The sequence below is a fragment of the Bufo gargarizans genome, chromosome 3 (genome assembly GCF_014858855.1).
Source record: "Bufo gargarizans isolate SCDJY-AF-19 chromosome 3, ASM1485885v1, whole genome shotgun sequence".
Classification (NCBI taxonomy): domain Eukaryota; kingdom Metazoa; phylum Chordata; class Amphibia; order Anura; family Bufonidae; genus Bufo; species Bufo gargarizans.
The window spans coordinates 298,314,027-298,335,456 of record NC_058082.1 but is presented as its reverse complement, the minus strand read 5'-3'; positions in this window follow the sequence as shown (position 1 = coordinate 298,335,456).

The following is a 21,430-nucleotide window of genomic DNA, read 5'->3' as shown; positions in this document are numbered from 1 at the left end:
GTAGATTGGGTGGCTGACAGTGCCTCCAGTTCCTTCACATTGTCTCCCATCCAGTCCCTTGCTGAAAGATTAGAGTTGGCACCTGCAGCCCATGGCCATCAGTCTTTCACCTCACCCCCTTGCAAATCAGCCAAGCAGCCTGAGCCCCAAGTCATGCAGCAGTCTCTTCTGATTTTTGATGACTCTGCTAGCAGGGTTTTCCAGGGCCATCCACATAGCCCTGTCCCAGAAGTGGAAGAGATTGAGTGCACCGATGCTCAACCACTTATGTTTCAGGATGAGTACATGGAAGGACCACTGCAGCACATCTCGGATGATGATGAAACATATGTGCCAACTGTTGTGGATTTCTGCAGTGTGCAGACCGACAAGGAGGGCAGGGGTGAAGACTGGGTGGAAGATGGTGTGGAGAACGATTAGTTCCTCGACCCTACATGGAATCAAGGTCATGCGAGTGACCTGTCTAGTTCGGAGGAAGAGGCGGTGACATAGAGCCACCAGCACAGCAAAAGAGGGAGCAGGGTGTAAAAGCGCAGCGGCCGTCCCCTAGACAGTACGCCTGCTACTGCCCACCGCAGCAAGGGACCGAGCACACCAAAGCCAGCTCCAAGGAGTTCCATGGCGTGGCAGTTCTTCAGACAATGTGCTGACGACAAGACACGAGTGGTTTGCACGCTGTGCAATCAGAGCCTGAAGCGAGGCATAAACGTTCTAAACCTGAGTAGAAGCTGCATTACCAGGCATCTAAGTGCAAAGCATGAGCTGCAGTGGAGTAGACACCTAAAAAACCAAGAAAGGTCTCTGGCTCCTCCTGCTTCCTCTTCTGCTGCAGTCTCGGCCTCTTCATTCCCCTCTGGAGTGACAGTGGCACCTGCCACTCCACAAACAGAGGATGAACCAGCTACGACACCACCTGGCTCACCAAGCATCTCTACAATGTCCCATGGAAGCGTTCAGCTGTCTATCTCCCAAACACTGGAGCGAAAGAGGAAGTACCACCCTACCCTCCCGCGATCCCTGGCCCTGAATGCCAGCATTTAAAAGTTCCTGGCCTTTGAAATGCTGTAATTCCGTCTGGTGGAGACGGAGAGTTTTAAAAGCCTTATGGTGGTAGCTGTCCCACAGTAAGTCATGCCCATCCGCGACTACTTTTCCAAACGAGCCATCCTTTCCCTGCACAACCAAGTGGGGGACAAAATCAGGTGTGCACTGCGCAACGCCATCTGTGACAAGGATACGGTACAGTAAGCACGGTCAGGGACATTATATCTCCCTAACAGCACACTGGGTAAATGCAGTGGCAGCTGGGCCTGAGGCGGATGGCAGTTTGGCGCATGTCCTTTGACCACCGAGGATTGCAGGGCATTTCTCTTTGTCTCCTGTTGCTTCCTCCTCCTCCTTCCGACTCCGCTTCCTCATCCTCTACTGCCTCCTCATCTGGTCAGTGTAACACCTTGACCACCAACTTCAGCACAGCCAGGGGTAAACGACAGCAGGCAGTTTTAAAAACGTATCTGCTTGGGGGACAAACACCACACTGCGCAGGAGCTGTGGAAGGACATGGAACAACAGACCGATGAGTGGTTTGTGCCAGTGAGCCTCAAGCCCGGCCTGGTGGTGTGCGATAATGGGTGAAATCTCGTATCAGCTCTGGGCCTACCTGGTTTGACGCACATCCCTTGCCTGGCGCATGTGCTTAATTTGGTGGTGCAGAGGTTCCTGAAAAATTATCCCAATATGTCAGACCTGTTGCAGTAAGTGCGGTCCGTCTGTGCAGTCGCTTTCGGAGTTCTCACCCAGCTGCTGCTTGCCTGTCAACGCTGCAGCATGACTTCGGCCTTCCCGCTCACCGCCTCATATGCGACGTGCCCTCAAGGTGTATCTCCACGTTGCACATGCTGGCCAGACTGTGCAAGCAGCAGCAGGCGATAGTGGAGTTTCAGCTGCAGTACGCACGGGTGAGTCGCTCGGCGGAACAGCACCACCTTACCACCAATGAGTGGGCCTCCATGCGAGACCTGTGTGCCTTGTTGCGCTGTTTCGAGTACTCCACCAACGTACCCAGTGACGCCGTTCTCAGCGTTACTATCCCACTTTTATGCCTTCTTGAAAAAACGCTTCAGGTGATGATGGAAGAAGATGTGGCACAGGAGGAAGCGGGATCATTTACAAGGGTTTCAGGCCAGTCATTTACAAGTGGCTCCAAGGGTGGGTTCCTGCACCAACATACGCCAGGTACAGAATTGTCCAGCCAGGGCGCAGTTCTGGAGGATGACAATGGTAGAGGATGAGGAGGAGGAGATGGAGGAGGAGGAACCGTGTTCACAGCAGAGTGGCACCCAAACCAGCTCATGGCCATCACTGGTGCGTGGATGGGGGGATACAGAGGACACAGACGATACACCTTCTTTACGCCTTGGAGGTGCTGGCCTGCCCTGTTGCCAGTGTATTATCTGAATGTGTGTTTAGCACGGCAGGGGGCGTTATCATAGACAAGCGCAGCCGCCTGTCCACAGCCAATGTGGACAAGCTCACGTTCATTAAAATGAACCAGGCATGGATCCCACAGGACTTGTCCATACCTTGTGTAGAATAGACATGCATACCGCCCTTAGGGTCCATTCACACTTCCATAATTTGGGTCCTCATTCGTTCCGCAATTTGCGGACCCATTCACTTTCAATGGGTCTGGAACGGATGCAAATCCACATTTCCTGGATCCGCATCCGCATTTTCGGGATCTGCCTCCGTTTTTTCGGGATCCGCAATTTAGTTCCTGAAAAAATAGAACATGTCCTATTCTTGTCCGCAATTGCGGACCAGAAAAGGCATTTTCTATTATAGTGTCTGTGATGTGCGGTCTGCAAATTGCGGATCGCACATTGCAGGTGTCCGTGTTTGGATCCGCAAAACACTTATGGACGTGTGAATGCACCCTAACCCAGCCATTATTATATTCCAGCCAAATTTCTCATTGTTGTATTTTTTTAGATTTCCCAACATTTTTGGGTGTACCCTTATTTAAACAAAAAAAATATAAATTTTAATTAAAACCAAAAACCAGTGTTGACTACCTCCTCCTCCACCGCCGCTTCCACCTACACCGCTACGTCCACCGCCTCAACCTCCTACTTCATATATACCTTCACCTCCTAGATCAAGATTATTATTTTTTATTTTTAAGTATTTTATGTCATTTCGCTAATATGTCTTATACATTGTTGGGTGACATATCCCAAATTTTGGGCTGTGATATACCCCTGCTCTACATTGTGGACAGGGAAATACATTTCACAAATTCGTCTGTTACATTGTTGGGTGACATTCACAAATTTTTGCCTGTGATATACCCCTGCTCTACATAGTGGACAGGGAGATACATTTCACTAATTTGTCTGTTACATTGTCCTGTGACATTCACCAATTTTTGGCTGTGATATACCCCTGCTCTACATAGTGGAAAGGGAAATACATTTCACTAATACGTCTGTTACATTTTCGGGTGAAATACACCAATTTTTGGCTGTGATATACCCCTGCTCTACATTGTGGACAGGGATATACATTACACTAATTTGTCTGTTACCTTGTCGGGTGATATTCACCATTTTTGGGCTGTGATATACCCCTGTTCTACATTGTGGACAGAGAAATACATTTCACTAATTCATCTGTTACATTGTTGCGTGACACTGATGCCCAACCACTTATGTTTCAGGATGAGGACATGGGAAGACCACCGTAGCACATCTCTGATGATGACGAAACACAGGTGCCAACTGCTGTGGATTTCTGCAGTCTGCCGACCGACAAGGAGGGCAGGGGTAAAGAGTGGGTGGAAGATGATGTGGAGGATGATAAGGTACTAGACCCCACATGGAATCAAAGTCATGCGAGTGATGTGTGCAGTTTGGAGGAAGAGGCCGTGGTCGCACAGAGGCACCAGCACAGCAAAAGAGGGAGCAGGGTGCAAAAACGTCTGTTACATTCTTGGGTGACATTTTACCATTTTTGCCATATACAAACCCCTGCTCTGCATAGCAGATTGGTGGGTGACATGAACCCAGTTTTGCAGTGAATAAACCTCTTCTCTGCATTGTTGTCAGGGACCAACATTTTTAAAAATCGTCTGTCCCATTGGTGGGTCACATTAACCCATTTTTGCCGATGAAAAACCCCTGCTCTGCATAGGTGACAGGGACTTACATTTCAAAAATTCGTCTTTAATTGAAGCGCGCCCCCTCCTTTCATTCGATCCTTCTGCTTTAACAACTTGTCCCACATTTCCGCTCAATCACATTTAAGCCATTGACCTCCCTTGGATGTGGCATCCCTTTCTCACGCTCCCTCTATGACATGGAACCCTGATTCCCCATTACCCATGATCACCATGGTAGGCGCATAAAAGAACATCGAAAGTTGATAGAGAAGATATCCAATTGGATCGTGGACGTCACAGAGAATTACGATCAGGCAGAAGTTATCTAGAGTCAACAAAGCGACAGTAGGGCCTCTCCTGTCTAACAATTCCAAATCCAAAATACCCCAGTGACATTCCCTGTAATTTTGTATTAATCATTACAATAACAGGGCATCTTAAGACTCCTGTATTGTTATTTATCGTCACTACCTCCCAGAGTCGTCACTACCTCACCTCCTTTACTTGGATGCTTCTTCTTTAATAACTTGTCCAATATTTCCACTCAATTACATTTCATCCATTGACCTCCCTTGGATGTGGTATCCCTTTCTCAGGCTCTATCTCCCGCATGGCACCCTGATTCCCCGTTACCTGTGATCACCATGGTAGGCGCATAAAAGAACATCGAAAGTTGATAGGGATAGATATCCAAATGGATCGTGGACATCACGGGGACATGGTGGAGCAGTATGTGTGCACACGCCTACACGTACTGACTGATGGGTCTGCCCCCCTTCAACTTCTTGGTCTCCAAATTGGGCACATGGCCTGAGCTTGCCCTTTACGCCTTGGAGGTGCTGGCCTGCCCTGCAGCCAGTGTATTGTCTGAACGTTTGTTTAGCATGGCAGGAGGGGGTTATCAAAGAGAAGTGCAGCCGTCTGTCCACAGCCAATGTGGACAAGCTCATGGTCATTAAAATGAACCAAGCAGGAATCCCACAGGACTTGCCTGTACCTTTTGCAGAATAGACATGTATACCGGCCTCACCCAGCCATTGCTGTACTCCAGCGCACATTCTCTTTGTTTTATTTTTTATATTTCCCAATGTTTTGGGGTCTACCCAAATTTTAACAAAAAAATAATAATAATAATAAAATAAAAAACAAAACTTAAAACCAGTGTTGGCTTCCTCCTCCACCGTCGCTTCAACCTACACTGCTACATCCACCGCCTCCTCAACCTCCTACTAGTTATGGACCTCCTCCTCCGAGATCAAGATTATAATTTTTTTTAACGTATTTTATGTTATTTGAAGTCATTTCCCTATCCACATTTGTTTGCAGAGCACTTGCCATGCTCTTAACCACATTTGCAGCCCTCTAGCCCTTTCCATTACTTTTTTTTAGAGCCATTTTAGTGCTCCAAAGTTATTTTGTGAAGTTCGGCTGAACCCGTCGAACCCGAACATCCAGGTGTCCGCTCAACTTTATTTGTCTTGAATCACAATAAATCAGGTATACTCAGACCAATATACCTAATCACATACTTCCCACTTGGTGGCCCAATATCAGTGTGAAGGCTTGAAAATTAAACTGCAGGGAGAGTGAAGTGAGAGTGGAGGGAGAGCGTAGCATACTGCTGAACTACAGACTCAGATTCAGACTACAGACTCAGATTCAAGTAGTGGCCCCATGACAGAGTGGGTAGGGTGGCAGCAGCAACAGTGTCAGTAACAGTGTGCAACAAGATAGCTAATCCATTCTGTTGAACAAAAAGAAATGCATACAGCACCCTTCAATAAAGCTAAAAAGGATGTGTGCCCCTGTGTCCATATGGGTCCTTAGTGGAATCAAATAAAGAAATGGAGGCAGCACCAATAAAGTAGTGGTGAAAAAATATGTTAAAAACATGCTTCTTAATCCCTTCTATTAGCTGTAAATTTACTGTACATCAGTATTAGAGGTCACTGTTACCGTCAGGTCTAATTTATCACCCTGAAAATGACTGTGCAGTGCACCAAGTGCATTCAAGTAGTGGCCCCATGACATAGTGGGGAGGGTGGCAGCAGTAACAGGGACAGTATGATAAAGTGAGGACGTTTAACAGCAGCAGTGGTAGAGACAGTAGTGGCCCCATGACAGAGTCGGGAGGGTGGCAGCAGCAGTAATGACAGTGACAGTGACGATAGTGACCTCATGACAGAATGGGGACAGTGAAAGCAGCAGCAGTGGCAGTAAAGCTATGTTCACATCACCATTATTTCTTTCTTTCTTTCTTTCTTTCTTATGATCCATCAGAAGAATAGAAAAAAAAAACAACGATGAAAAACACAGTATTTTGAGCATCTGTAAGGCCTCTTTCACATAGTCAGTATTTGGTCCATATCTTGCATCTGTATTTAATCAGTTTTTGTAAGCCAAAACTAGGAGTGGTACCTAAAGAAATAACATATAATGGAAATATTCGCATCTCTTCTGTGTTTTGGACCCACTCCTGGTCTTGGCTTACAAATACTGATCAAATACTGAAGTAAAATACGGACCAAATATTGACCATGTGAAAGAATCCTTATGCTCAATTTGTGTCAGTTTTGGCCATTTATGTCTGAAATAGATTTTATTAAATGGGGAAAAAGTATTTTATGCAGGACTTTAAAGGCCTCTTTCACATGGTCAATATTTGGTCAGTATTTTGCATCAGAATTTGATCAGTATTTGTAAGCCAAAAGCAGGAGTGGAATCTAAAAAGATAAAACATAATGGAAATATTTGCATTTATTCAGTGTTTTGGACTCACTCCTGGCTTTAGCTTACAAATACTGATGCAGAACACTGACAAAATACTGACCATGTGAAAGAGTCCTTATGGATATTCAAAATACAGGATTGTTTTTTTTTTTTCTGTTTTTCTGATGGATCAGAAGAACAGAAAAATAAACAGTGATGTGAACACAGCCAAATATTGACAATAGTGGCCCAATGACAGAATAAGGAGGGTGGCAGCAGCAGTGGCATACAGCACAAAATGGTGGCAGATCACAGTAGTAGCAGAACCCCAAGACAGCAGTGTGATAGCAAGGCCCAGTGCCATGCATATTCTTTAAACAATTTAACATGTATATATCAGTAGACCAATAAGCCCCATTGTAAGAATGACAGTAGAGGCAGCAGGCAGGTGGCATCAGTCGGGTGGCAGCATCAGAATGGTGACAGCAGCATGTGGCCAGAAGTAACGGCCAATTTTGCACAATATTCCTCTCCTCCAGGTCTGGGCTGGCCTGTAACTACTGACTGTCCTCACAAAGCTGAAAAGAGGAGCAGAGCCAGCAGCTATCGTTATTTGGTGAGCAAAAGGAGTGACAAAAGCCAGAGGATGGTTCAAGACAGGAAATGGCATAGAGGCAGTTCCTAGGCCATGCCAACTAAGCGTGGTCAGAGAAACCCATTGATTCCTGGCTGTGCGTATCTGTTGTCACTTGAGAAGATTGTGAAGGGCGAGTCAACCTTTCCAGTACAGCTGGATTGTTGGTCAAAACATGACCGCTGGATGATAGTGGCAGCTGTGGCTGCTACCACCACCCCTTTTTCTGATGCTACTTGTGCCCCCTACAGCATAATTTTTGCCACTGCCCGTTCCTTTGGAGGGCCCAGGCAACTGTCTGTTGGCCATAGTGTATAACAACTATATCAATAACAGAACGAGTCAGCTATGAATGTCTGTGCACTGCACGGTGATCTGCACGGCATTATATTAGACCTTCCTTTAATACTGACACACAGTAACTGTTTCATTAACAGAACAGATTAGCTATGAATGTCGGTGCCCTGCACAGTGATGCACACTGCCATACACTCTCCCTGCAGTCTCTCTGCACTCTCCCTGCACCCGCTATTAAAAGTTTGCACTTTGCAACACTGTCCCTAGTGCATGAGTGTCTTTTCCCATCTCTCCCTATGCTCAGCTCACAGAAAAACGACAACCACTAGGGACCAGGGTTTTATAGGGCTCTGCCTAGCTGTGACCTCACAGGGGATGGCTATCTGTAGATTGTCAGGCTGCACGGTATTATGGGTGATCTTGATAAAGTGAGGTTAAACAATAGGGAAGATTTCTTTATCACAACAAAAAAACAGAAACAAGAAGAGAGCCTACGGATCATCCTACCTTTTCACTCTCAATATAAATCAGTTGAGAAGATTATTTCCAAACTTTGGCACCATTTACTAGGGGACAAAATTATAGGGCCAATATTAACAAAGACCCCTCAAATTACTTATACCAAGATAGCTAATCTATGTCTGAAAAAAGCCCCTACAGTCAAAGAAAAGCCAAAAGATACTTGATCAACTTGGCTGTCCATGAAAAGCCTCTTTAGATTTGGACATTGTCAGAATTGTAAAATTACATATTTTCCAAAAAAGACCACAAAATTCATTTCAGTTTGAAATAAAACAGTATGTCATTTACATTTTACAATGCCTGTGCCATAAGCAATACATTGGCAGGACTAAAAGATTATTCAAGAAGAGGGTATCTGTGGATTGGTTGGCTGCACTGTATTATGTGTGAGCTTGTCTCTTTGCCCATGTGTGAGCTTGTCTCTTGTACACTTAATTTTGCTTTGTAACTAGAGTTGAGCGAACACCTGGATGTTTGGGTTCGAGAAGTTCGGCCGAACTTCCCGGAAATGTTCGGGTTCGGGATCCGAACCCGATCCGAACTTCGTCCCGAACCCCATTGAAGTCAATGGGGACCCGAACTTTTCGGCACTAAAACGGCTGTAAAACAGCCCAGGAATGGGCTAGAGGGCTGCAAAAGGCAGCAACATGTAGGTAAATCCCCTGCAAACAAATGTGGATAGGGAAATGAATTAAAATAAAAATTAAATAAATAAAAATTAACCAAAATCAATTGGAGAGAGGTCCCATAGCAGAGAATCTGGCTTCCTGTCACCCACCACTGGAACAGTCCATTCTCAGATATTTAGGCCCCGGCACCCAGGCAGAGGAGAGAGGTCCCGTAACAGAGAATCTGGCTTCATGTCAGCAGAGAATCAGTCTTCATATCATAGCAGAGAATCAGGCTTCACGTCACCCACCACTGCAACAGTCCATTGTCATAAATTTAGGCCCAGCACCCAGGCAGAGGAGAGAGGTCCCGTAACAGACAATCTGGCTTCATGTCAGCAGAGAATCAGTCTTCATATCATAGCAGAGAATCAGGCTTCACGTCAGCCACCAGTGCAACAGTCCATTAGCATATATTTAGGCCCAGCACCCAGGCAGAGAAGAGAGGTCCCGAAACAGACAATCTGGCTTCATGTCAGCAGAGAATCAGTCTTCATGTCATAGCAGAGAATCAGGCTTCACGTCACCCACCACTGTAAGAGTCCATTTTCATAAATTAGGCCCAGCACCCAGGCAGAGGAGAGAGGTCCCGTAACAGAGGATCTGGCTACATGTCAGCAGACAATCAGTCTGCATGTCATAGCAGAGAATCAGGCTTCACGTCACCCACCACTGCAACAGTCCATTGTCATAAATTTAGGCCCAGCACCCAGGCAGAGGAGAGAGGTCCCGTAACAGACAATCTGGCTTCATGTCAGCAGAGAATTAGTCTGCATGTCATAGCAGAGAATGAGGCTTCACGTCAGCCACCACTGCAACAGTCCATTGGCATATATTTAGGCCCAGCACCCAGGCAGAGGAGAGAGGTCCCGTAACAGAGGATCTGGCTTCATGTCAGCAGAGAATCAGTCTGCATGTCATAGTAGAGAATCAGGCTTCACGTCACCCACCACTGCAACAGTCCATTGTCATAAATTTAGGCCCAGCACCCAGGCAGAGGAGAGAGGTCCCGTAACAGAGGATCTGGCTTCATGTCAGCAGAGAATCAGTCTGCATGTCATAGCAGAGAATCAGGCTTCACGTCACCCACCACTGCAACAGTCCATTGTCATAAATTTAGGCCCAGCACCCAGGCAGAGGAGAGGGGTCCCGTAACAGACAATCTGGCTTCATGTCAGCAGAGAATTAGTCTGCATGTCATAGCAGAGAATGAGGCTTCACGTCAGCCACCACTGCAACAGTCCATTGGCATATATTTAGGCCCAGCACCCAGGCAGAGGAGAGAGGTCCCGTAACAGACAATCTGGCTTCATGTCAGCAGAGAATCAGTCTTCATATCATAGCAGAGAATCAGGCTTCACGTCACCCACCACTGCAACAGTCCATTGTCATAAATTTAGGCCCAGCACCCAGGCAGAGGAGAGAGGTCCCGTAACAGACAATCTGGCTTCATGTCAGCAGAGAATCAGTCTTCATATCATAGCAGAGAATCAGGCTTCACGTCAGCCACCAGTGCAACAGTCCATTAGCATATATTTAGGCCCAGCACCCAGGCAGAGAAGAGAGGTCCCGAAACAGACAATCTGGCTTCATGTCAGCAGAGAATCAGTCTTCATGTCATAGCAGAGAATCAGGCTTCACGTCACCCACCACTGTAAGAGTCCATTTTCATAAATTAGGCCCAGCACCCAGGCAGAGGAGAGAGGTCCCGTAACAGAGGATCTGGCTACATGTCAGCAGAGAATCAGTCTGCATGTCATAGCAGAGAATCAGGCTTCACGTCACCCACCACTGCAACAGTCCATTGTCATAAATTTAGGCCCAGCACCCAGGCAGAGGAGAGAGGTCCCGTAACAGACAATCTGGCTTCATGTCAGCAGAGAATTAGTCTGCATGTCATAGCAGAGAATGAGGCTTCACGTCAGCCACCACTGCAACAGTCCATTGGCATATATTTAGGCCCAGCACCCAGGCAGAGGAGAGAGGTCCCGTAACAGAGGATCTGGCTTCATGTCAGCAGAGAATCAGTCTGCATGTCATAGTAGAGAATCAGGCTTTACGTCACCCACCACTGCAACAGTCCATTGTCATAAATTTAGGCCCAGCACCCAGGCAGAGGAGAGAGGTCCCGTAACAGAGGATCTGGCTTCATGTCAGCAGAGAATCAGTCTGCATGTCATAGCAGAGAATCAGGCTTCACGTCACCCACCACTGCAACAGTCCATTGTCATAAATTTAGGCCCAGCACCCAGGCAGAGGAGAGAGGTCCCGTAACAGACAATCTGGCTTCATGTCAGCAGAGAATTAGTCTGCATGTCATAGCAGAGAATGAGGCTTCACGTCAGCCACCACTGCAACAGTCCATTGGCATATATTTAGGCCCAGCACCCAGGCAGAGGAGAGAGGTCCCGTAACAGACAATCTGGCTTCATGTCAGCAGAGAATCAGTCTTCATATCATAGCAGAGAATCAGGCTTCACGTCAGCCACCAGTGCAACCGTCCATTGGCATATATTTAGGCCCAGCACACAGGCAGAGGAGAGAGGTCCCGTAACAGAGGATCTGGCTTCATGTCAGCAGAGAATCAGTCTGCATGTCATAGTAGAGAATCAGGCTTCACGTCACCCACCACTGCAACAGTCCATTGTCATAAATTTAGGCCCAGCACCCAGGCAGAGGAGAGAGGTCCCGTAACAGAGGATCTGGCTTCATGTCAGCAGAGAATCAGTCTGCATGTCATAGCAGAGAATCAGGCTTCACGTCACCCACCACTGCAACAGTCTATTGTCATAAATTTAGGCCCAGCACCCAGGCAGAGGAGAGAGGTCCCGTAACAGACAATCTGGCTTCATGTCAGCAGAGAATTAGTCTGCATGTCATAGCAGAGAATGAGGCTTCACGTCAGCCACCACTGCAACAGTCCATTGGCATATATTTAGGCCCAGCACCCAGGCAGAGGAGAGAGGTCCCGTAACAGACAATCTGGCTTCATGTCAGCAGAGAATCAGTCTTCATATCATAGCAGAGAATCAGGCTTCACGTCAGCCACCAGTGCAACCGTCCATTGGCATATATTTAGGCCCAGCACACAGGCAGAGGAGAGAGGTCCCGTAACAGAGGATCTGGCTTCATGTCAGCAGAGAATTAGTCTGCATGTCATAGCAGAGAATGAGGCTTCACGTCAGCCACCAGTGCAACAGTCCATTGGCATATATTTAGGCCCAGCACCCAGGCAGAGGAGAGAGGTCCCGTAACAGACAATCTGGCTTCATGTCAGCAGAGAATCAGTCTTCATCTCATAGCAGAGAATCAGGCTTCACGTCAGCCACCAGTGCAACAGTCCATTGGCATATATTTAGGCCCAGCACACAGGCAGAGGAGAGAGGTCCCGTAACAGAGGATCTGGCTTCATGTCAGCAGAGAATTAGTCTGCATGTCATAGCAGAGAATGAGGCTTCACGTCAGCCACCACTGCAACAGTCCATTGGCATATATTTAGGCCCAGCACCCAGGCAGAGGAGAGAGGTCCCGTAACAGACAATCTGGCTTCATGTCAGCAGAGAATCAGTCTTCATGTCATAGCAGAGAATCAGGCTTCACGTCACCCACCACTGTAAGAGTCCATTTTCATAAATTTAGGCCCAGCACCCAGGCAGAGGAGAGAGGTCCCGTAACAGAGGATCTGGCTTCATGTCAGCAGAGAATCAGTCTGCATGTCATAGCAGAGAATCAGGCTTCACGTCACCCACCACTGCAACAGTCCATTGTCATAAATTTAGGCCCAGCACCCAGGCAGAGGAGAGAGGTCCCGTAACAGACAATCTGGCTTCATGTCAGCAGAGAATTAGTCTGCATGTCATAGCAGAGAATGAGGCTTCACGTCAGCCACCACTGCAACAGTCCATTGGCATATAGTTAGGCCCAGCACCCAGGCAGAGGAGAGAGGTCCCGTAACAGAGGATCTGGCATCATGTCAGCAGAGAATCAGTCTGCATGTCATAGCAGAGAATCAGGCTTCACGTCACCCACCACTGCAACAGTCCATTGTCATAAATTTAGGCCCAGCACCCAGGCAGAGGAGAGAGGTCCCGTAACAGAGGATCTGGCTTCATGTCAGCAGAGAATCAGTCTGCATGTCATAGCAGAGAATCAGGCTTCACGTCACCCACCACTGCAACAGTCCATTGTCATAAATTTAGGCCCAGCACCCAGGCAGAGGAGAGAGGTCCCGTAACAGACAATCTGGCTTCAAGTCAGCAGAGAATTAGTCTGCATGTCATAGCAGAGAATGAGGCTTCACGTCAGCCACCACTGCAACAGTCCATTGGCATATATTTAGGCCCAGCACCCAGGCAGAGGAGAGAGGTCCCGTAACAGACAATCTGGCTTCATGTCAGCAGAGAATTAGTCTGCATGTCATAGCAGAGAATGAGGCTTCACGTCAGCCACCACTGCAACAGTCCATTGGCATATATTTAGGCCCAGCACCCTGGCAGAGGAGAGAGGTCCCGTAACAGAAAATCTGGCTTCATGTCAGCAGAGAATCAGTCTTCATATCATAGCAGAGAATCAGGCTTCACGTCAGTCACCAGTGCAACAGTCCATTGGCATATATTTAGGCCCAGCACACAGGCAGAGGAGAGAGGTCCCGTAACAGAGGATCTGGCTTCATGTCAGCAGAGAATTAGTCTGCATGTCATAGCAGAGAATGAGGCTTCACGTCAGCCACCACTGCAACAGTCCATTGGCATATATTTAGGCCCAGCACCCAGGCAGAGGAGAGAGGTCCCGTAACAGACAATCTGGCTTCATGTCAGCAGAGAATCAGTCTTTTTGTCATAGCAGAGAATCAGGCTTCACGTCACCCACCACTGTAAGAGTCCATTTTCATAAATTTAGGCCCAGCACCCAGGCAGAGGAGAGAGGTCCCGTAACAGAGGATCTGGCTTCATGTCAGCAGAGAATCAGTCTGCATGTCATAGCAGAGAATCAGGCTTCACGTCACCCACCACTGCAACAGTCCATTGTCATAAATTTAGGCCCAGCACCCAGGCAGAGGCAGAGAGGTCCCGTAACAGACAATCTGGCTTCATGTCAGCAGAGAATTAGTCTGCATGTCATAGCAGAGAATGAGGCTTCACGTCAGCCACCACTGCAACAGTCCATTGGCATATATTTAGGCCCAGCACCCTGGCAGAGGAGAGAGGTCCCGTAAAAGACAATCTGGCTTCATGTCAGCAGAGAATCAGTCTTCATCTCATAGCAGAGAATCAGGCTTCACGTCAGCCACCAGTGCAACAGTCCATTGGCATATATTTAGGCCCAGCACACAGGCAGAGGAGAGAGGTCCCGTAACAGAGGATCTGGCTTCATGTCAGCAGAGAATCAGTCTGCATGTCATAGTAGAGAATCAGGCTTCACGTCACCCACCACTGCAACAGTCCATTGTCATAAATTTAGGCCCAGCACCCAGGCAGAGGAGAGAGGTCCCGTAACAGAGGATCTGGCTTCATGTCAGCAGAGAATCAGTCTGCATGTCATAGCAGAGAATCAGGCTTCACGTCACCCACCACTGCAACAGTCCATTGTCATAAATTTAGGCCCAGCACCCAGGCAGAGGAGAGAGGTCCCGTAACAGACAATCTGGCTTCATGTCAGCAGAGAATTAGTCTGCATGTCATAGCAGAGAATGAGGCTTCACGTCAGCCACCACTGCAACAGTCCATTGGCATATATTTAGGCCCAGCACCCAGGCAGAGGAGAGAGGTCCCGTAACAGACAATCTGGCTTCATGTCAGCAGAGAATCAGTCTTCATATCATAGCAGAGAATCAGGCTTCACGTCAGCCACCAGTGCAACCGTCCATTGGCATATATTTAGGCCCAGCACACAGGCAGAGGAGAGAGGTCCCGTAACAGAGGATCTGGCTTCATGTCAGCAGAGAATTAGTCTGCATGTCATAGCAGAGAATGAGGCTTCACGTCAGCCACCAGTGCAACAGTCCATTGGCATATATTTAGGCCCAGCACCCAGGCAGAGGAGAGAGGTCCCGTAACAGACAATCTGGCTTCATGTCAGCAGAGAATCAGTCTTCATCTCATAGCAGAGAATCAGGCTTCACGTCAGCCACCAGTGCAACAGTCCATTGGCATATATTTAGGCCCAGCACACAGGCAGAGGAGAGAGGTCCCGTAACAGAGGATCTGGCTTCATGTCAGCAGAGAATTAGTCTGCATGTCATAGCAGAGAATGAGGCTTCACGTCAGCCACCACTGCAACAGTCCATTGGCATATATTTAGGCCCAGCACCCAGGCAGAGGAGAGAGGTCCCGTAACAGACAATCTGGCTTCATGTCAGCAGAGAATCAGTCTTCATGTCATAGCAGAGAATCAGGCTTCACGTCACCCACCACTGTAAGAGTCCATTTTCATAAATTTAGGCCCAGCACCCAGGCAGAGGAGAGAGGTCCCGTAACAGAGGATCTGGCTTCATGTCAGCAGAGAATCAGTCTGCATGTCATAGCAGAGAATCAGGCTTCATGTCACCCACCACTGCAACAGTCCATTGTCATAAATTTAGGCCCAGCACCCAGGCAGAGGAGAGAGGTCCCGTAACAGACAATCTGGCTTCATGTCAGCAGAGAATTAGTCTGCATGTCATAGCAGAGAATGAGGCTTCACGTCAGCCACCACTGCAACAGTCCATTGGCATATAGTTAGGCCCAGCACCCAGGCAGAGGAGAGAGGTCCCGTAACAGAGGATCTGGCATCATGTCAGCAGAGAATCAGTCTGCATGTCATAGCAGAGAATCAGGCTTCACGTCACCCACCACTGCAACAGTCCATTGTCATAAATTTAGGCCCAGCACCCAGGCAGAGGAGAGAGGTCCCGTAACAGACAATCTGGCTTCATGTCAGCAGAGAATTAGTCTGCATGTCATAGCAGAGAATGAGGCTTCACGTCAGCCACCACTGCAACAGTCCATTGGCATATATTTAGGCCCAGCATCCAGGCAGAGGAGAGAGGTCCCGTAACAGAGGATCTGGCTTCATGTCAGCAGAGAATCAGTCTGCATGTCATAGCAGAGAATCAGGCTTCACGTCACCCACCACTGCAACAGTCCATTGTCATAAATTTAGGCCCAGCACCCAGGCAGAGGAGAGAGGTCCCGTAACAGACAATCTGGCTTCATGTCAGCAGAGAATTAGTCTGCATGTCATAGCAGAGAATGAGGCTTCACGTCAGCCACCACTGCAACAGTCCATTGGCATATATTTAGGCCCAGCACCCTGGCAGAGGAGAGAGGTCCCGTAAAAGACAATCTGGCTTCATGTCAGCAGAGAATCAGTCTTCATCTCATAGCAGAGAATCAGGCTTCACGTCAGCCACCAGTGCAACAGTCCATTGGCATATATTTAGGCCCAGCACACAGGCAGAGGAGAGAGGTCCCGTAACAGAGGATCTGGCTTCATGTCAGCAGAGAATTAGTCTGCATGTCATAGCAGAGAATGAGGCTTCACGTCAGCCACCACTGCAACAGTCCATTGGCATATATTTAGGCCCAGCACCCAGGCAGAGGAGAGAGGTCCCGTAACAGACAATCTGGCTTCATGTCAGCAGAGAATCAGTCTTCATGTCATAGCAGAGAATCAGGCTTCACGTCACCCACCACTGTAAGAGTCCATTTTCATAAATTTAGGCCCAGCACCCAGGCAGAGGAGAGAGGTCCCGTAACAGAGGATCTGGCTTCATGTCAGCAGAGAATCAGTCTTCATATCATAGCAGAGAATCAGGCTTCACGTCACCCACCACTGCAACAGTCCATTGTCATAAATTTAGGCCCAGCACCCAGGAGGAGGAGAGAGGTCCCGTAACAGACAATCTGGCTTCATGTCAGCAGAGAATTAGTCTGCATGTCATAGCAGAGAATCAGGCTTCACGTCACCCACCACTGCAACAGTCCATTGTCATAAATTTAGGCCCAGCACCCAGGCAGAGGAGAGAGGTCCCGTAACAGACAATCTGGCTTCATGTCAGCAGAGAATTAGTCTGCATGTCATAGCAGAGAATGAGGCTTCACGTCAGCCACCACTGCAACAGTCCATTGGCATATATTTAGGCCCAGCATCCAGGCAGAGGAGAGAGGTCCCGTAACAGACAATCTGGCTTCATGTCAGCAGAGAATCAGTCTTCATGTCATAGCAGAGAATCAGGCTTCACGTCACCCACCACTGTAAGAGTCCATTTTCATATATTTAGGCCCAGCACCCAGGCAGAGGAGATAGGTCCCGTAACAGAGGATCTGGCTTCCTGTCAGCAGAGAATAAGTCTGCATGTCATAGCAGAGAATCAGGCTTCACGTCACCCACCACTGTAAGAGTCCATTTTCATAAATTTAGGCCCAGCACCCAGGCAGAGGAGAGAGGTCCCGTAACTGAGGATCTGGCTTCATGTCAGCAGAGAATCAGTCTGCATGTCATAGCAGAGAATGAGGCTTCACGTCAGCCACCACTGCAACAGTCCATTGGCATATATTTAGGCCCAGCACCCAGGCAGAGGAGAGAGGTCCCGTAACAGACAATCTGGCTTCATGTCAGGAGAGAATCAGTCTTCATGTCATAGCAGAGAATCAGGCTTCACGTCACCCACCACTGTAAGAGTCCATTTTCATTAATTTAGGCCCAGCACCCAGGCAGAGGAGAGAGGTTCCGTAACAGAGGATCTGGCTTCATGTCAGCAGAGAATCAGTCTGCATGTCATAGCAGAGAATCAGGCTTCACGTCACCCACCACTGCAACAGTCCATTGTCATAAATTTAGGCCCAGCACCCAGGCAGAGGAGAGAGGTTCCGTAACAGACAATCTGGCTTCATCTCAGCAGAGAATTAGTCTGCATGTCATAGCAGAGAATGAGGCTTCACGTCAGCCACCACTGCAACAGTCCATTGGCATATATTTAGGCCCAGCACCCAGGCAGAGGAGAGAGGTCCCGTAACAGACAATCTGGCTTCATGTCAGCAGAGAATTAGTCTTGCATGTCATAGCAGAGAATGAGGCTTCACGTCAGCCACCACTGCAACAGTCCATTGGCATATATTTAGGCCCAGCATCCAGGCAGAGGAGAGAGGTCCCGTAACAGACAATCTGGCTTCATGTCAGCAGAGAATCAGTCTTCATGTCATAGCAGAGAATCAGGCTTCACGTCACCCACCACTGTAAGAGTCCATTTTCATATATTTAGGCCCAGCACCCAGGCAGAGGAGATAGGTCCCGTAACAGAGGATCTGGCTTCCTGTCAGCAGAGAATAAGTCTGCATGTCATAGCAGAGAATCAGGCTTCACGTCACACACCACTGCAACAGTCCATTGTCATAAATTTAGGCCCAGCACCCAGGCAGAGGAGAGAGGTCCCGTAACAGAGGATCTGGCTTCATGTCAGCAGAGAATCAGTCTGCATGTCATAGCAGAGAATCAGGCTTCACGTCACCCACCACTGCAACAGTCCATTGTCATAAATTTAGGCCCAGCACCCAGGCAGAGGAGAGAGGTCCCGTAACAGACAATCTGGCTTCAAGTCAGCAGAGAATTAGTCTGCATGTCATAGCAGAGAATGAGGCTTCACGTCAGCCACCACTGCAACAGTCCATTGGCATATATTTAGGCCCAGCACCCAGGCAGAGGAGAGAGGTCCCGTAACAGACAATCTGGCTTCATGTCAGCAGAGAATTAGTCTGCATGTCATAGCAGAGATTGAGGCTTCACGTCAGCCACCACTGCAACAGTCCATTGGCATATATTTAGGCCCAGCACCCTGGCAGAGGAGAGAGGTCCCGTAACAGACAATCTGGCTTCATGTCAGCAGAGAATCAGTCTTCATATCATAGCAGAGAATCAGGCTTCACGTCAGCCACCAGTGCAACAGTCCATTGGCATATATTTAGGCCCAGCACACAGGCAGAGGAGAGAGGTCCCGTAACAGAGGATCTGGCTTCATGTCAGCAGAGAATTAGTCTGCATGTCATAGCAGAGAATGAGGCTTCACGTCAGCCACCACTGCAACAGTCCATTGGCATATATTTAGGCCCAGCACCCAGGCAGAGGAGAGAGGTCCCGTAACAGACAATCTGGCTTCATGTCAGCAGAGAATCAGTCTTTATGTCATAGCAGAGAATCAGGCTTCACGTCACCCACCACTGTAAGAGTCCATTTTCATAAATTTAGGCCCAGCACCCAGGCAGAGGAGAGAGGTCCCGTAACAGAGGATCTGGCTTCATGTCAGCAGAGAATCAGTCTGCATGTCATAGCAGAGAATCAGGCTTCACGTCACCCACCACTGCAACAGTCCATTGTCATAAATTTAGGCCCAGCACCCAGGCAGAGGAGAGAGGTCCCGTAACAGAGGATCTGGCTTCATGTCAGCAGAGAATCAGTCTGCATGTCATAGCAGAGAATCAGGCTTCACGTCACCCACCACTGCAACAGTCCATTGTCATAAATTTAGGCCCAGCACCCAGGCAGAGGAGAGAGGTCCCGTAACAGACAATCTGGCTTCAAGTCAGCAGAGAATTAGTCTGCATGTCATATCAGAGAATGAGGCTTCACGTCAGCCACCACTGCAACAGTCCATTGGCATATATTTAGGCCCAGCACCCAGGCAGAGGAGAGAGGTCCCGTAACAGACAATCTGGCTTCATGTCAGCAGAGAATTAGTCTGCATGTCATAGCAGAGAATGAGGCTTCACGTCAGCCACCACTGCAACAGTCCATTGGCATATATTTAGGCCCAGCACCCTGGCAGAGGAGAGAGGTCCCGTAACAGACAATCTGGCTTCATGTCAGCAGAGAATCAGTCTTCATATCATAGCAGAGAATCAGGCTTCACGTCAGCCACCAGTGCAACAGTCCATTGGCATATATTTAGGCCCAGCACCCAGGCAGAGGAGAGAGGTCCCGTAACAGAGGATCTGGCTTCATGTCAGCAGAGAATTAGTCTGCATGTCATAGCAGAGAATGAGGCTTCACGTCAGCCACCACTGCAACAGTCCATTGGCATATATTTAGGCCCAGCACCCAGGCAGAGGAGAGAGGTCCCGTAACAGAGGATCTGGCTTCATGTCAGCAGAGAATAAGTCTGCATGTCATAGCAGAGAATCAGGCTTCACGTCACCCACCACTGCAACAGTCCATTGTCATAAATTTAGGCCCAGCACCCAGGCAGAGGAGAGAGGTCCCGTAACAGAGGATCTGGCTTCATGTCAGCAGAGAATCAGTCTGCATGTCATAGCAGAGAATCAGGCTTCACGTCACCCACCACTGCAACAGTCCATTGTCATAAATTTAGGCCCAGCACCCAGGCAGAGGAGAGAGGTCCCGTAACAGACAATCTGGCTTCAAGTCAGCAGAGAATTAGTCTGCATGTCATAGCAGAGAATGAGGCTTCACGTCAGCCACCACTGCAACAGTCCATTGGCATATATTTAGGCCCAGCACCCAGGCAGAGGAGAGAGGTACCGTAACAGACAATCTGGCTTCATGTCAGCAGAGAATTAGTCTGCATGTCATAGCAGAGAATGAGGCTTCACGTCAGCCACCACTGCAACAGTCCATTGGCATATATTTAGGCCCAGCACCCTGGCAGAGGAGAGAGGTCCCGTAACAGACAATCTGGCTTCATGTCAGCAGAGAATCAGTCTTCATATCATAGCAGAGAATCAGGCTTCACGTCAGCCACCAGTGCAACAGTCCATTGGCATATATTTAGGCCCAGCACCCAGGCAGAGGAGAGAGGTCCCGTAACAGACAATCTGGCTTCAAGTCAGCAGAGAATTAGTCTGCATGTCATAGCAGAGAATGAGGCTTCACGTCAGCCACCACTGCAACAGTCCATTGGCATATATTTAGGCCCAGCACCCAGGCAGAGGAGAGAGGTCCCGTAACAGAGGATCTGGCTTCATGTCAGCAGAGAATCAGTCTGCATGTCATAGCAGAGAATCAGGCTTCACGTCACCCACCACTGCAACAGTCCATTGTCATAAATTTAGGCCCAGCACCCAGGCAGAGGAGAGAGGTCCCGTAACAGACAATCTGGCTTCAATTCAGCAGAGAATTAGTCTGCATGTCATAGCAGAGAATGAGGCTTCACGTCAGCCACCACTGCAACAGTCCATTGGCATATATTTAGGCCCAGCACCCAGGCAGAGGAGAGAGGTCCCGTAACAGACAATCTGGCTTCATGTCAGCAGAGAATTAGTCTGCATGTCATAGCAGAGATTGAGGCTTCACGTCAGCCACCACTGCAACAGTCCATTGGCATATATTTAGGCCCAGCACCCTGGCAGAGGAGAGAGGTCCCGTAACAGACAATCTGGCTTCATGTCAGCAGAGAATCAGTCTTCATATCATAGCAGAGAATCAGGCTTCACGTCAGCCACCAGTGCAACA